The sequence below is a fragment of the Podarcis pityusensis genome, assembly GCF_964106645.2.
Source record: "Podarcis pityusensis genome assembly, chromosome: 16".
Classification (NCBI taxonomy): Eukaryota; Metazoa; Chordata; class Lepidosauria; order Squamata; family Lacertidae; genus Podarcis; species Podarcis pityusensis.
The window spans coordinates 7,456,446-7,470,151 of record NC_138041.1 but is presented as its reverse complement, the minus strand read 5'-3'; the positions used below and the strand labels follow the sequence as shown (position 1 = coordinate 7,470,151).

Sequence of the window (13,706 nt, the reverse complement as noted above, 5' to 3'; positions counted from 1 at the left end):
TTGGTGTGTGGAACTGAGCAGTGGTAGCTGGTCCCCACTGGGACCAACACGGAAGAAGGCAAAGAAACCCATGATTGGGGAATTGGACCTGGGACTTTCTGCATGCAAAGCAGGTGTTCTGCCATTGAGCTAAGTCCTTTCCCATAATACTACCACTTAGGTTACACTTAGGTTACAGCATTCATCTCAAGCGCTCCTACACCTTCATCCCTCGTGGCCTGCAAGATGACCGCTGCATCAAATAATCAAATTGTCTATCTTCAAAATGATATTCAACAGAAGCATCTATATAAATCTGGAGACCTTCAAAGAACCAAGCCCAGTCCTTTTGGCAGCTGATCAATTGCAGCCCATTGGAATATGTCAGTCCAGGAGAGCCTCTGGATTAACACCAATATTCTGAATTATGGAGGAACCAAGCACAAATCATGCTGGAGACAAAGGTTCATCCATGGTAGGGGACTTCAAGGTTGCACCCATTTTGCCTTTCAAGTTGGCAGACACGGGCTTAAGCAGCACAGTGGGATGGGGAACATTGACAGGGTTTTTGCCTCATGAATCTTGGCATTCCTGTGCCTGAACCTCCTCGCTGCCCATGGAGGGCAGCAAGGAACAATGACCATGGACTCGTGATGTAGCCGGAAACCAAGTTTCCCTAATTCCCTTTCAAAGGGACACCATCTAAGTTGGTGTCTATTGCCACATTTCATGGCAGCAAACTTTCTGGTTTATATACTGAAGGAGAAGCTTCTTTTGTGGCTCTGGAATCTCCAATGGTGAAAAAGATTTTAGGCCATGCAGTTGGCTCCACATGGTCTTCTGCTTCCCAGTGAAGAAAGCCTCTGAGAAACCTTTTGAAGTCTTCTAGGTGCTTCAGAAGCCTATCTCAGTTAGCTCAGTGGTATAGCATCTTCTCTGCATGCAGAAGGTCACAGTTTTGATCCCCGGCATCTCCAGGTATGGCCGGAAAAAGACTCCCTGTCTGCAATCCTAGAGACAACAAAAGCCAAAGGAGCGGCTCCCTGTAAAAGCAAGGAGAAAAAGTTGCAAGAACCAATGTGTGGATATCCTGGGTGATCAAAGAATAGAAACAAAGCAAGCCAAAGCAACTTTATGATAACAAGGAAGGCACACCATATACAAGATTCTGGCATTATTCAGAACACTAGTTCCCAAACCTTTTGCCCTACAGACTGCTTGAAAATTGCTATGGGTCTTGGCCCCAATCGTTTGACCCAGCGTGCTTCATGGGTGAGTGGGAATTTGAACACTGGTCTCCCAGGTCCTAGTCTGATACTATAATCAGTACACCACACTGGCTCCCACTGACATAGGCATCACAAGGCAATTTATGTAAGATTAGAGAAACATAAAAAAACTAATCATGGTTTTGCGCAATACTGAAAGACTAGGATGATGATTCAGTCCGATGGGGCGATCCTTAAACATCATTACTTTTATTATTATTGTTGGTTGTGTCCTGCAATTAAGGCAATGAATATTACATGTTATAGTTTTCTAATGGAGGAAAAAAAAAAGTATTTTGCTAGTGGCAGGATTGGAGCAGGGAATCCAGGTCAAAAGATGGTCACGGTCACATTAAGAAATCTATTTTTCCTTCAGGATTTTGTACAACCGATGGCATTTTATTCCCTCCCCTTCCAACGGGTTAGCTTGCAGCCCATGGTAGAATGAAACCTGGGTTAATGCAACATATCCCAGGGAGAAAAGCAAAATAATTGGATGCTTTCAATTAAAATTTTGCAAGTCTGACAAAGATGGGCCTGACAGTCAGTGATGAGTTCCTGGAGCTAAGCATTACTCAATTCCTCAAGGTACGTCACTGAACAATATAAGAAGGCTTGTCCCCTGATGGGCTCCTCCAAAAGGATCTTGTACTCCACAAAAACATTCATTAAGTCTACTGGAATCCAGGTACAGAATTATAGCCTTGTAGAGTTGTAAGGGATCCTGAGGGTCACCTTGTTCAACCTCCCTGAAATGCAGGAATTGCAGCTAAAGCATCCATGACAGATGGCCATTCAACCTCTGCTTAGAAACCTCCAGTGAAGGAGAGTACACCACCTTCTGAGGGAGTCTGTTCCACTGTTGAACAGCTCCTACTGTCCAAAAGGTCAATATCCTTCTTCAGTTGTATTCAGTTGGCTGCTGGACTAAATTCGATGGAGCTGTTGACTCTGCCCTGCAGCTCCACCATGTGGAGAGCTACTTAACTGAAGATGGAAGCTGGGCTGGATCTAGACACATTGTAAACCTCATTGTGCTGGGCCTGGGGGTTAACCAGAGCAACACGGTCCAGGTCCGGTCCCAAATCCAAGGATCCTGTGAGGAGTCAGTCCGACAGGGCCAAGGCAGGATGCAAGGCCGGAAACCAGGCAAGGTCAGGCACAGGATCTCAGGCAGGTTCTAGCAAACAGCAATGTTGCTCCTGCAACCTGGGGCGGGGTCCAACACCCTTTTATCTTTGTCGGGGTAACGGCTGGTCCTGATCCCCCAGTGACTCACCTCACTGTCTCGCCCGAAGGCGAGCACTCCTCTTGCAAGTACTCAGGTCTCTCCTTCTCTCAGATCTTAGTCTCTGCAGCTCGGGAGATGTCAGGGGCCGCCTCAGCCTCTCCCGACCCAACTGGTAGTGGAGCAGCTGTAAGTGATTGCCCAGCTTAAGGCAACGAGGCACTCCATGCATAAGGAGCCAGGGCAGGCTCAGGCCCCTGACTCGGCCCAGCTGGTGCTTGTTGCAAGGGAACCTGTGCAGACTGGGGCTCTTCAGAATCAGGCCCCAGACTCGGTTCAGATGCTGCCTGAGGCAAAGGATCCGGTGCGGACTGAGACTCCTCTGGTTCCGAGCCCAAGCCCAAGTCCCAGGCCATCACACTCAAAATGGGAAATCATGTTGGCAAAAGACGGAACTCTACAGTGCCATCTGGTGCCACAGTGTTCTGATGCATCCAAAATGCTTTTTCTTTACTAGTGCAGCTGAGTCCCTGCTCAGTGAAGCAGCTTTAGGCTCTGTGCTCCTTCTGCCCATCTAGGCTGCCCACTGGAGATCCTTTCCTCCACACACTAAACAGGAAGTAGTATGAGAGACCTTCCATTTTCTGTTGAACCTTGCATGAGCAGGATAAAGGAGCTTCCTGAGTCCCTATGCAGGTGACCAAGGGAATGTTAAACACCATATGTTTATCCTGAGTCAGTGGCGTAGCATGCAGGGGGGCGCAGGGGGACCATGGACCTGGGTGCAAATTTCTGAGGGGGCTCAACCAGGCACCCCCACAACAGGTCCCTCCTTGGGGCTGGAGCTGCGGGGAAGTAAGTTGTGCTCAGGCCAGGCCTTTGGGACTTGGGTGGCAGTGGCACCTTCTACTTGTGGCCAGCAAAGGGATGCCCCGAGGCCAGCTGAGAGGGAGGGGGGAGAGGGTGCCGCTCCCGCCGCCCAACATAGAAGGAGGGAGGGAGAGGAAAGTGGGAAAGCACTGCCAGAGCCAGGTGAGTTGCCCAGAGTGCCTTGCTGCAAGGGTGACAGGGCAAGGAAACACAGCGGCACCCCTGACTTTATGTTTCTCTGTCATATCTCTGCTCCCAGATGTTAGGAGTTCAGCCTACACTTGAGTAGGACCCGAGTGGCATGTTCCCTCCCTCCTGGTCATTCATTCGAGAGCTTCAAAAGCTTTCTTCTGCCCGAACATCACAGCGACCGATGCACACTTAGGGATCCACAGAGTCTTCGCAGCTTTTCGTGACAGACCTCAGCCACTGAGCATTTTGGCTAATCTACTTTATTTACATATAAACATACGGAGCTCTGCAACATGGCTCCCTCTCTCTCTAGCATCAGACAGCAAAGAGAGAAAGGACAATAGTCCCACTTCATGGAACACAGTAACACAAACATCCTGTTTCCGTCACTTCCCACTCTGTGGAGTCAAAACATATACCGTCATGTGCTAGACAAAAATCCCATGACTGCAATCATGGAACAGGAATTCTAACACCCTAACTAGTTGGGGCTAGTTTGGAAGGAGGGATTCCCTTGATTAGATGCTGGCCGGCAAAGGGACTGGCCACTGCCCACTCCACCAGGGGGCGCAACACTTGTCCTGCCCTGGGTGTCAGAAACCTACACTACCCCACTGTCCTGAGTCAGACCGCTGGTCCTTCCAGCTGAGTATTATCTGTATTATACAGGCTGATAGTGACTCCCCAGGGTTTCAGGCAGAAGGAATACCAGCCTTACGTGGAGATGCCAGGGATCAAACCTGGGACCTTTCACATGTAAAGCAGACCGCTGAGCTATAGTCCTTCCAAAGTAGGAGCACACAAAGCTGCTTTATACTGGTCCATCTAACTCAGTTTTATCTATGCTGACTGTCAATGGCTTTCTGCAGTTTCAGCCTGAGGGCTCAGTGAAGAACTTCTGTATGCCAAGCAGATGCAGAAGTGATGGACACGCTGCTGAGATGAAACCCACCTTAGCAATTCTCTAACCGGGACATTCCAGGATCAAATCAGAAACCAGGATGGCTTCTATAATTCTGGGACTGTCCCTGGAAAATCGGGACACTTGCAGATTATGTGACTGGAGTTTCTTTCTCTGGCTCTCTAGTGACAACCTCTGGTTACTTTGGAAAACAGCAAGGTCAAAAATGTTGTGAAAGGAAGACCATGAAGTGAGCACCTCTATTTTGACCATTTTAGGACAGCCAAGGATCTCACAAGTTTCCTCTGCTCCAGGAGGCTGAACTCAACTCAAAGTTTTAGGGGGCTTCATAAAGGGAAGTATCTGTTTTGCATGCAGAAAGCTCCCCATTCAATCCCTAGCACCTACAGGTAGGACTTAGAAAAAAGACCCATCTGGAACCCTGGAGTCCCACTACCTGCCAGTGTTGGCCAAACTGAGCCAGGTGGGCTGATTGTGTGCCTATTTAAACCAGTCCTTTCTTCAGAACTGGGAGAGCTGGAATTCTGCTTTATATTTAGGGGAAGGTCCATGGCATAGAAGGACGGAGCACATCTGTTGCATCCAGAATCTCAACAGGTTCAATCTCTGACATCTCCAGGAGAAGCTGGGAATGTTTCTGGAGAGCTGCTGCCAGTCAGAGCAGATAGCACTGAATGTGGAAGTCATCTTACATACAGTGGTACCTCGAGTTACAAACGCCTCAGGTTACAAATGCTTCAGGTTACAAACTCCGCTAACGTGGAAGAGTTACCTCGAGTTGAGAAATTTGCCCCTGGATGAGAACGAAAATCGTGTGCCGGTGGCGCAGCAGTGCTATAACCCCAATGCTACAGAGAAAGAGTGGGGAACCTCAGGCCAGAGGCTCCGTTTGAACCTCCAGGCTTCTCTGGCTTGCACTGCTCTGCAGACTACACTCCTCACTGGCCCTACTTACCACCTCAAGTGTTCTGGCTCGGCTGGGATGTTTCCTTGAACTCTGATCTTGCTTGACTGGGAGGAGGATGTGAGAGGGGTTTGTGAGTGCATGCAGAAACCGGCCTGCTATACAAAGGTAAAATCTGCATTCATTGCTCCACATGCATCTGCAGCTCTCCTGGACCTCAGGAGGTTGCCAAGAAGGAAGTGTTGCCCCTGGGCTGAAAAGGCTTCCCTGCCCAAGTCATAGAGGATGAAAATATGAGAGGATTAAAAAACGAGAAACAAAATGGTTCTGTGATATGCTGAGCAACTTTAATGAGGAGCAATGGAAGGAGACAATGGAAAAAGACTGTTACAGATGCAGATCAATGCAGAACGGAGCACTGAAACCATGAGATATCTTCTCTCCTGACAAAGCTGGTACATCATTGTGGACTGAAGCAAAGGCAATATGGCTGAATTCAAATTCCCCTTTTGAGCCTGTGAGCTAAGTATCCTTCAACCAAGTACACCAGAAGTGCCTGTGGTGGAGGGTCCTGGTGTGTCCTTAATAGCCCTAACAGGAGGCAACAGGTTTGATAGGGAAACGGGAGGCTGCTGTAAAAGATAAGCATGCAGAGACGGGGAACCCAAAGGAATTAAGCCAAAACACCTTGTAAAGCATCCACAAAAGTGCTGAGACCTCATAAAACCCACTAGCTGCACTGTTGGGTCTCTGGGGTGCTCAGCCTTTCCAAAAACTGGGTCCATCCATTCAGCTGAGGGTCAGAAGATTGCATCTTCTTTCCTGGATATTCCGTCAAGGTGGGCATCTGGACTTAACATGGATAGCAGTAGCCTCCTGGAGGATAGCAGTAGCCTCCTGGGGGATAGCAGTAGCCTCCTGGGGGATAGCAGTGGCCTCCTTGGGGGTAGCAGTGGCCTCCTAGAGGATAGCAGTAGCCTGCTGGAGGATAGCAGTGACCTCCTTGGGGGTAGCAGTGGCCTCCTGGAGGATAGCAGTAACCTCCATAGGGATAGCAGGGCTCGCACCCTGGGCCATATCCCTGACCACAATCAGGACCGCAGCCTGACCCACATCCATGGCCCCAGCCTGGACCGCAAGGATAAGAACAAGGATGGTGATGCCAAAGATGCCCGTGAGATGGGCAACAGTGGAGGGAGTCCACTCCGGGGACTTTACTGCTCTCCCCAGTTGTATTGTTGGGGCTGTTGAGGAAGGTACTGTAACGGTGATGATTGCCTGGAGTCATCTTGGAGCAGGGAGAGTAGACCTGGAATGAAAGGAGACATTGGGTAGGGCGATTATAAAAGACAGATACTGCATGCAAACAAGTCGGGGGAACCTGAGACCAGGAGCCAAGCAGGTCCCCAGACTTCTCTACGAGGAATATCCTGAGGACGTACTGATCTTCCTTGGCCAGAGCCCTTAATGAACCTGGCCTTCATATCCTCCAAGAACATTTTGTGCCTGGCCTTTGAATACTTATAGAGCCTCTTGCAGACTGAACAGAAATCAGTGTGTAAGTATGTGCTAGAAACTAGTCATTGAACCGTGCATCCGAGAATCTTGGAATATATTTAAAAGCCACGTTCATGATTCTATACCCAAAGTTGAAGATAGGGTTGAAAGAGATACGAGGGAAGTTGTGGGCTGGTAAAACAAATCAGCATATTAGTGCAGATTCCATTTCTTTAAACTAGATGTTGGGATTCTTCAACTACCATTGACCTTCTACATGGTAAGTCAATACAGGAGGGAAGAAATCAATATGAAAAATGAAAACATATATGAAAAAATACCAAATGTTATGCCATTTTTGTTACAGGATGCGGGAATTCTGGGAAGATCTATGACTGCTCTCCTAAATGCTGAGTAAGATCATTGATCCATATAGCTCTGTGTTGTCCACACTGAGTCTTCAGGCAGGGACTATTCCCATCCCTATCTGGAGATGCCAAGGTGTGAACCTGGGACCTTCTACATGCACCTTCTAGAAGCAAGTGTTCCTCCACTGAGCCTTGGCCTTGCAATCTCATTTAAAAATATATATATTCTACATTCCACCAGTATTTTCTCCCCGTTAATTACCCCTGAAATTACACATAAGGGAAAATTCAGCAATTAATTTTAAGTTACTCTTACATTGAAGAACAGACAGAGACCAGAGGTATCTGAGCCAGCAGGAAGACCACGAATAGAGCAAATATTACCTGAATTGCAGTGGTGCTGTTGAGAAGCTTTCAGAGACTGGGATCCCTTTGGAGTAGTCCATAGAGGGACAACCCTTTTTATACAGTTCCGTGACGCACCTTGAGGAACTGAGTCTTGCTTAGCTCCAGGAAATTGCCATTAATTGTCAAGACCATCTTTCTCAGACTAGTAAAACTTTAATTGAATCTCCCCAATGCTTATGTTTCTCTCATCGAGATGTTTTATTTTTCGTACAAACTTAACAGTGATGTGCAAGTTAGCACCTTGCAAGGGAATAACATTGGTTTATTCTACATTCTATTTTGTGGGGGCAAAATCATTTCTTTGCATGATGATGACCATCTTTTGACCTGAATCTCATCCCTGCAACTGGCTCCTTTTATGCTACAAACAAAGTACCTTTTGGTTAATTAGAAAACCATTAAATATACTATTCATCGAGTTAATTAAAGGGCATACTCAGTGTTTAAGAATCATCCCGTTTCATAGACTCAACATGCCCTGTGTGGCCTATGCCCTACAGCAGAGCAACTTGGGAAGTTGCCTTCTACTGAATCAGACCATTGGACCCTCAAGCTCAGTATTGTTTACATGGATTGCACTGGCTCTACAGTGTTTCAGACAGGGGGCTTTCTCTGAGTCCTGCCTGGAGACACCAGGAATTGAACTAGAGGTCTTCTCCATGCCCTACCACTGAGAATGGGCTCTTCCAATGGCTCTTCACTCAGTTTGGAGAGATCCATTTGGAGCTGCTTGCAATCCCATTTTCCTTCTGTGACCTTGAACAGTTGGGTCTCATCAGCAAAAATGTCCACCTCACTGCTCACCCCTAACTCCAGGTTATTTGCAAACAGGTTCAAAATTACAGGCTGGATCACAGATCCTTGGGGGAACCCTACTTATTACATCTCTCCATTGAGAACTTTCAATTTATTCTGGGCATCTCCAGGAATGATCCCTCTCTGAAACACCGCAAAGCTATTAAGCTACAGCCCTTCCCAAGTATTAGTATACTATTTTTAATAATTCTATATATATATATATATATATATATATATATATATATATATATATATGTTGTGTTTTAATGTTGTACTCCACCCTGGGACCTAATGATTAAGAACGTTAATAATATAATAATATAATATAATATAATATAATATAATATAATATAATATAATATAATATAATATTATAATAATATAATAATGTAATGTAATGTAATGTAATGTAATGTAATGTAATGTAATGTAATATAATTATTATCTGCTCTTAACTATTCAGTCCCAGGGTGGAGAACAGCATTAAAACACAATATTAAGAATGATTTAAAACAACTTGCAAAAATAACACAAGCACCTTGAATTTGGGCCTGGAAATGGGCAACCAGTGCAGCTGTTTTAAATCAGGGGTTATAAATGGAACCCCAACCAGTAATCTGGCTGCTGCATTTTGGACCATAGCAGGTTTCTGAGTTATCTTCAAGTTCAGCCCCACCATATAGTGGAGCTGAGCAGTGGTAGCTGGTCCCCATTGGGACCAACAGGGAAGAAGGCAAGGAGGACCATGATATGTGGAGTCAGAGCCAGTGGTAGTCACAGTCAATCTATTATATCAGGGACTCTGCTGAATGGATGAAAGCTGCTAACGAGGTGCCTACACACGAGTATGCTCACACAGTGAAAGTGTGATGGACTGTGACCTTTAATAGTTTCATCCTCTTTAAAAGGTTTCTTAATATAATCTACTATTTTTACCCTTAAACTCCACTGTGGACCTTTTATATGTGGGATGTGGGTGGTGCTGTGGTCTAAACCACTGAGCCTCTTGGGCTTGCTGATCAGAAGGTTGGCGGTTCAAATCCACATGACGGTGTGAGCTCCCATTGCTCTGTCCCAGCTGCTGCCCACCTAGCAGTTCCAAAGCACACCAGTGCAAGTAGCTAAACAGGTACCATTGTGGAAGGAAGGTAAATGGCATTTCTGTGCACTCTGGTTTCCGCCATTGTGTTCTGTTGCACCAGAAGCGGTTTAGTCCTGCTGGCCACATGACCCGGAAAGCTGTCTGTGGACAAACGCTGGCTCCCTCGGCCTGAAAGCGAGATGAGCGCCACAACCCCATAGTCGCCTTTTACTGGACTCTAGAGGTCCTTTACCTTTACCTTTTACCTTTATAGAGTTACTTTTAAAATAAACTAGAAAAGGACTGCAGTCCTCTTTGAGAGAATCTAAGCTTGAGTCTCTTATCAGTGCTGAAAGTTTAGCCACCTCTGCATACTCCATGATTTTCGTCAACCATTCTTTCCTCCTCCCACTTACGTGCATAGAGATTTCTTGCCGCTTTGGTTACATTCATAAATACAGTTGAAGCTTCACTTGGAATTTCACTATCCAGAAATATGAAGGGCCATAATTCCTTCTTGGAAACCTCCTGAGGGCCATATGACAGTCAGTAGCAAGTGGTGCAACAAATGTACATTTGACTTTTGTGCAGTAGGCTAATATAATAATAATAATAATAATAATAATAATAATAATAATAATTTATTATTTATACCCCGCCCATCTGGCTGGGTTTCCCCAGCCACTCTGGGCGGCTTCCAAAAGAATATTAAAATACTATGATACATCAAACATTAAAAGCTTCCCTAAACAGGGCTGCCTTCAGATGTCTTCTAAAAGTCTGGTAGTTGTTGTTCTCTTTGACATCTGGTGGGAGGGCGTTCCACAGGGAGGGCGCCACTACCGAGAAGGCCCTCTGCCTGGTTCCCTGTAACTTGGCTTCTCGCAGTGAGGGAACCGCCAGAAGGCCCTCGGTGCTGGACCTCAGTGTCCGGGTAGAACGATGGAGGTGGAGACGCTCCTTCAGGTATACTGGACCGAGGCCGTTTAGGGCTTTAAAGGTCAGCACCAACACTTTGAATTGTGCTCGGAAACGTACTGGGAGCCAATGTAGGTCTTTCAAGACCGGTGTTATATGGTCTCGGCGGCTGTTCCCAGTCACCAGTCTGGCTGCTGCATTCTGGATTAGTTGTAGTTTCCGGGTCACCTTCAAAGGTAGCCCCACGTAGAGCGCATTGCAGTAGTCCAAGCGGGAGATAACCAGAGCATGCACCACTCTGGCGAGGCAGTCCGCGGGCAGATAGGGTCTCAACCTACGTACCAGATGGAGCTGGTACACAGCTGCCCTGGACACGGATTTAACCTGTGCCTCCATGGACAGCTGTGAGTCCAAAATGACTCCCAGGCTGTGCACCTGGTCCTTCAGGGGCACGGTTACCCCATTCAGGACCAGGGAATCCCCCACACCTGCCCGCCTCCTGTCCCCCAGAAACAGTACTTCTGTCTTGTCAGGATTCAACCTCAATCTGTTTGCCGCCATCCATCCTCCAACCGCCTCCAGACACTCACACAGGACCTTCACCGCCTTCACTGGTTCTGATTTAAAGGAGAGGTAGAGCTGGGTGTCATCTGCATACTGATGAACACCCAGTCCAAACCCCCTGATGATCTCTCCCAGCGGCTTCATATAGATATTAAAAAGCATGGGGGAGAGGACAGAACCCTGAGGCACCCCACAAGTGAGAGCCCAAGGGTCTGAACACTCATCCCCCACCACCACTTTCTGAACACGGCCCAGGAGGAAGGAGCGGAACCACTGTATGACAGTGCCCCCAGCTCCCAGCCCCTCAAGACGGTCCAGAAGGATGTTATGGTCGATGGTATCAAACGCCGCTGAGAGATCCAGCAGAACTAGGAAACAGCTCTCACCTTTGTCCCTAGCCCGCCAGAGATCATCAACCAGTGCGACCAAGGCAGTTTCAGTCCCGTGATGAGGCCTGAATCCCGATTGGAAGGGATCCAAATGGTCCGCTTCTTCCAGGCGTGCCTGGAGTTGTTCAGCAACCACTCGCTCAATCACCTTGCCCAAGAATGGAAGATTTGAGACTGGGCGATAGTTGGCCATCGTGGCCGCATCTAAAGATGGTTTTTTAAGAAGCAGTTTAATAACCGCCTCTTTCAGCGGGTCTGGGAAGGCTCCCTCACGGAGGGAAGCATTCACCACCCCACGAAGCCCATCGCCCAGCCCTTCCCGGCTAGCTTTTATAAGCCAGGATGGGCAAGGATCAAGGAGACAGGTGGTTGGTTTCACTCGTCCAAGCAGCCTGTCCACATCCTCGGAGGTAACAGATTGGAATTGATCCCACACAATTTGACTAGACAGGACTCTAGCACTCCCCCGCCCCGGCCCTGCTCCCACGGTGGCGTCTACCTCTTCCCGAATCTGAGCGACTTTATCTGCAAAAAACTTTGCAAAATCATTGCAGGAGATCATGTGGCCCGTATTGGGCCCCGATGTAGCAGGTGGTTCCGCTAAATTGCGGACCACCTGAAAAAGTCTCCTGCTGCTGTTTTCTGCAGATGCAATAGAGGCGGCGAAGAAAGCCTTCTTCGCCGTCGCTACCGCCACTTGGTAGGCTCGACACTGAGCTCTAACCTGTGTCCGGTCAGCTTCAGAATGGGTCATCCGCCACCGGCGCTCTAGCCGTCTCAACGATTGTTTCATTGCCCTCAGATTCGTGGAAAACCACGGGGCCTTCCGGGCTCCATGCAATCGGAGAGGGCGCTTCGGAGCCAAACAGTCAATAGCCCTGGTTAACTCCACATTCCAGCGGGCCACCAGGGAATCAGCTGAAAGGCCATCAACATGGGATAAAGCATCCCCTACCGCTCTCTGGAAACCATTTGGATCCATTAAGTGGCGGGGGCGGACCATCCGAATCGGTCCCACCTCCCTGCAGAGGGGAAGGGTCGCGGAGAAGTCAAGTTGCACCAGGAAGTGGTCTGACCATGGCACTTCTTTTGTTTCGCTTTTACTTAGTGTCAGAACACCAACATCCATGGAGGTAAACACCAGGTCCAAGGCATGTCCGTGGCTATGGGTTGGGCCAAACTTATTCAGGGACAGCCCCATGGAGGCCATGCTTTCCACGAAGTCCCGAGCGGCCCCTTGTAAGGTCGTGTCGGCATGGATGTTAAAATCCCCTAGGACAACCAAACTAGGTGTCTCCAGGAGAACATCCGCCACGACCTGAAGCAGCTCGGGCAGGGAATCCTTGGTGCAGCGGGGAGGTCGGTACACCAAAAGGAATCCTGTACTGCCCCTATTGCCCAACTTCCAGAACATGCACTCAGAGAACTGGGTCTTCCCAATAGGATGCCTGGTGCAAACTAATGACTTCCTAAAAATCACTGCAACCCCCCCTCCCCGCCCACAGGGCCTGGGTTGCTGTGCGTAAGAGAAACCTGGTGGACAAGCAGCGGCAAGAACAGGCCCACCTGCTTCATCCAACCAAGTCTCTGTTATACAAGCCAGGTCAAATCCTCCATCCATGATCACGTCATGGATGGCAGTGGTCTTATGAATCATTGACCTGGCATTGCACAGCAGCACCTTCAGGCTATGTGGGTATCCCTTGCTGATTCTAGTATCCGTCCGGACAGGACCAGACCCGGAGGCAGGGATAGTCCTCAGACAACGACTAAACCTGCCTCCTCTGTAATGACATGGTCTGGTCTTAGCGTAACTCCTCCTCCTACCCGTGATCACTGAGATCGGTTGTCCCAGCGCACCCCCCTCCGTGGAACATACCCCAGCCATTTTGTTGGCTGGGACCCACTCCCCAGCAGCCCTGACCCTTCCCCTTAAGAACAAAATAAGACCTTAAAACAATAAAAAACCCCAGAAAACAAAAAACAATACAAATGAAAAACTATAAAAATTACAAATCCATTAAAATCAAACAAATTCCCAACTAAACATCCATCCCACCCCCATCCCCGTCCCCGCATATACAAAAAAATGAAAGGAAAAGGAACATTTTAAAACAAACTCTGCGCCCCTCCGGATCCCCCTGGGTCGCAGCAGCAGTGACAACAACCGTCCCTGTGAGGCCTGTCAGGCCCCGCCCTGGGCCAGGTGGTGAGTGGCAGGAAGGAGCAGGGCCCTCAGACACCCACACAGGAGAGTCCTCCTGGGCAGCAGAGCGCAGCAGTCCTTGTGAGGCCTCAGGCCCCGCCCCAGGCCAGATGG

The 13,706-nt window shown here is 48.3% G+C and overlaps 1 long non-coding RNA gene across 1 annotated transcript in view; it reads left to right on the top strand.

Annotated features, from left to right (window-relative positions):
• The window catches only part of LOC308465213, a 266,569-nt gene that overhangs the window by 162,511 nt on the left and 90,352 nt on the right, over positions 1-13,706 (top strand). The window lies entirely within an intron of this gene.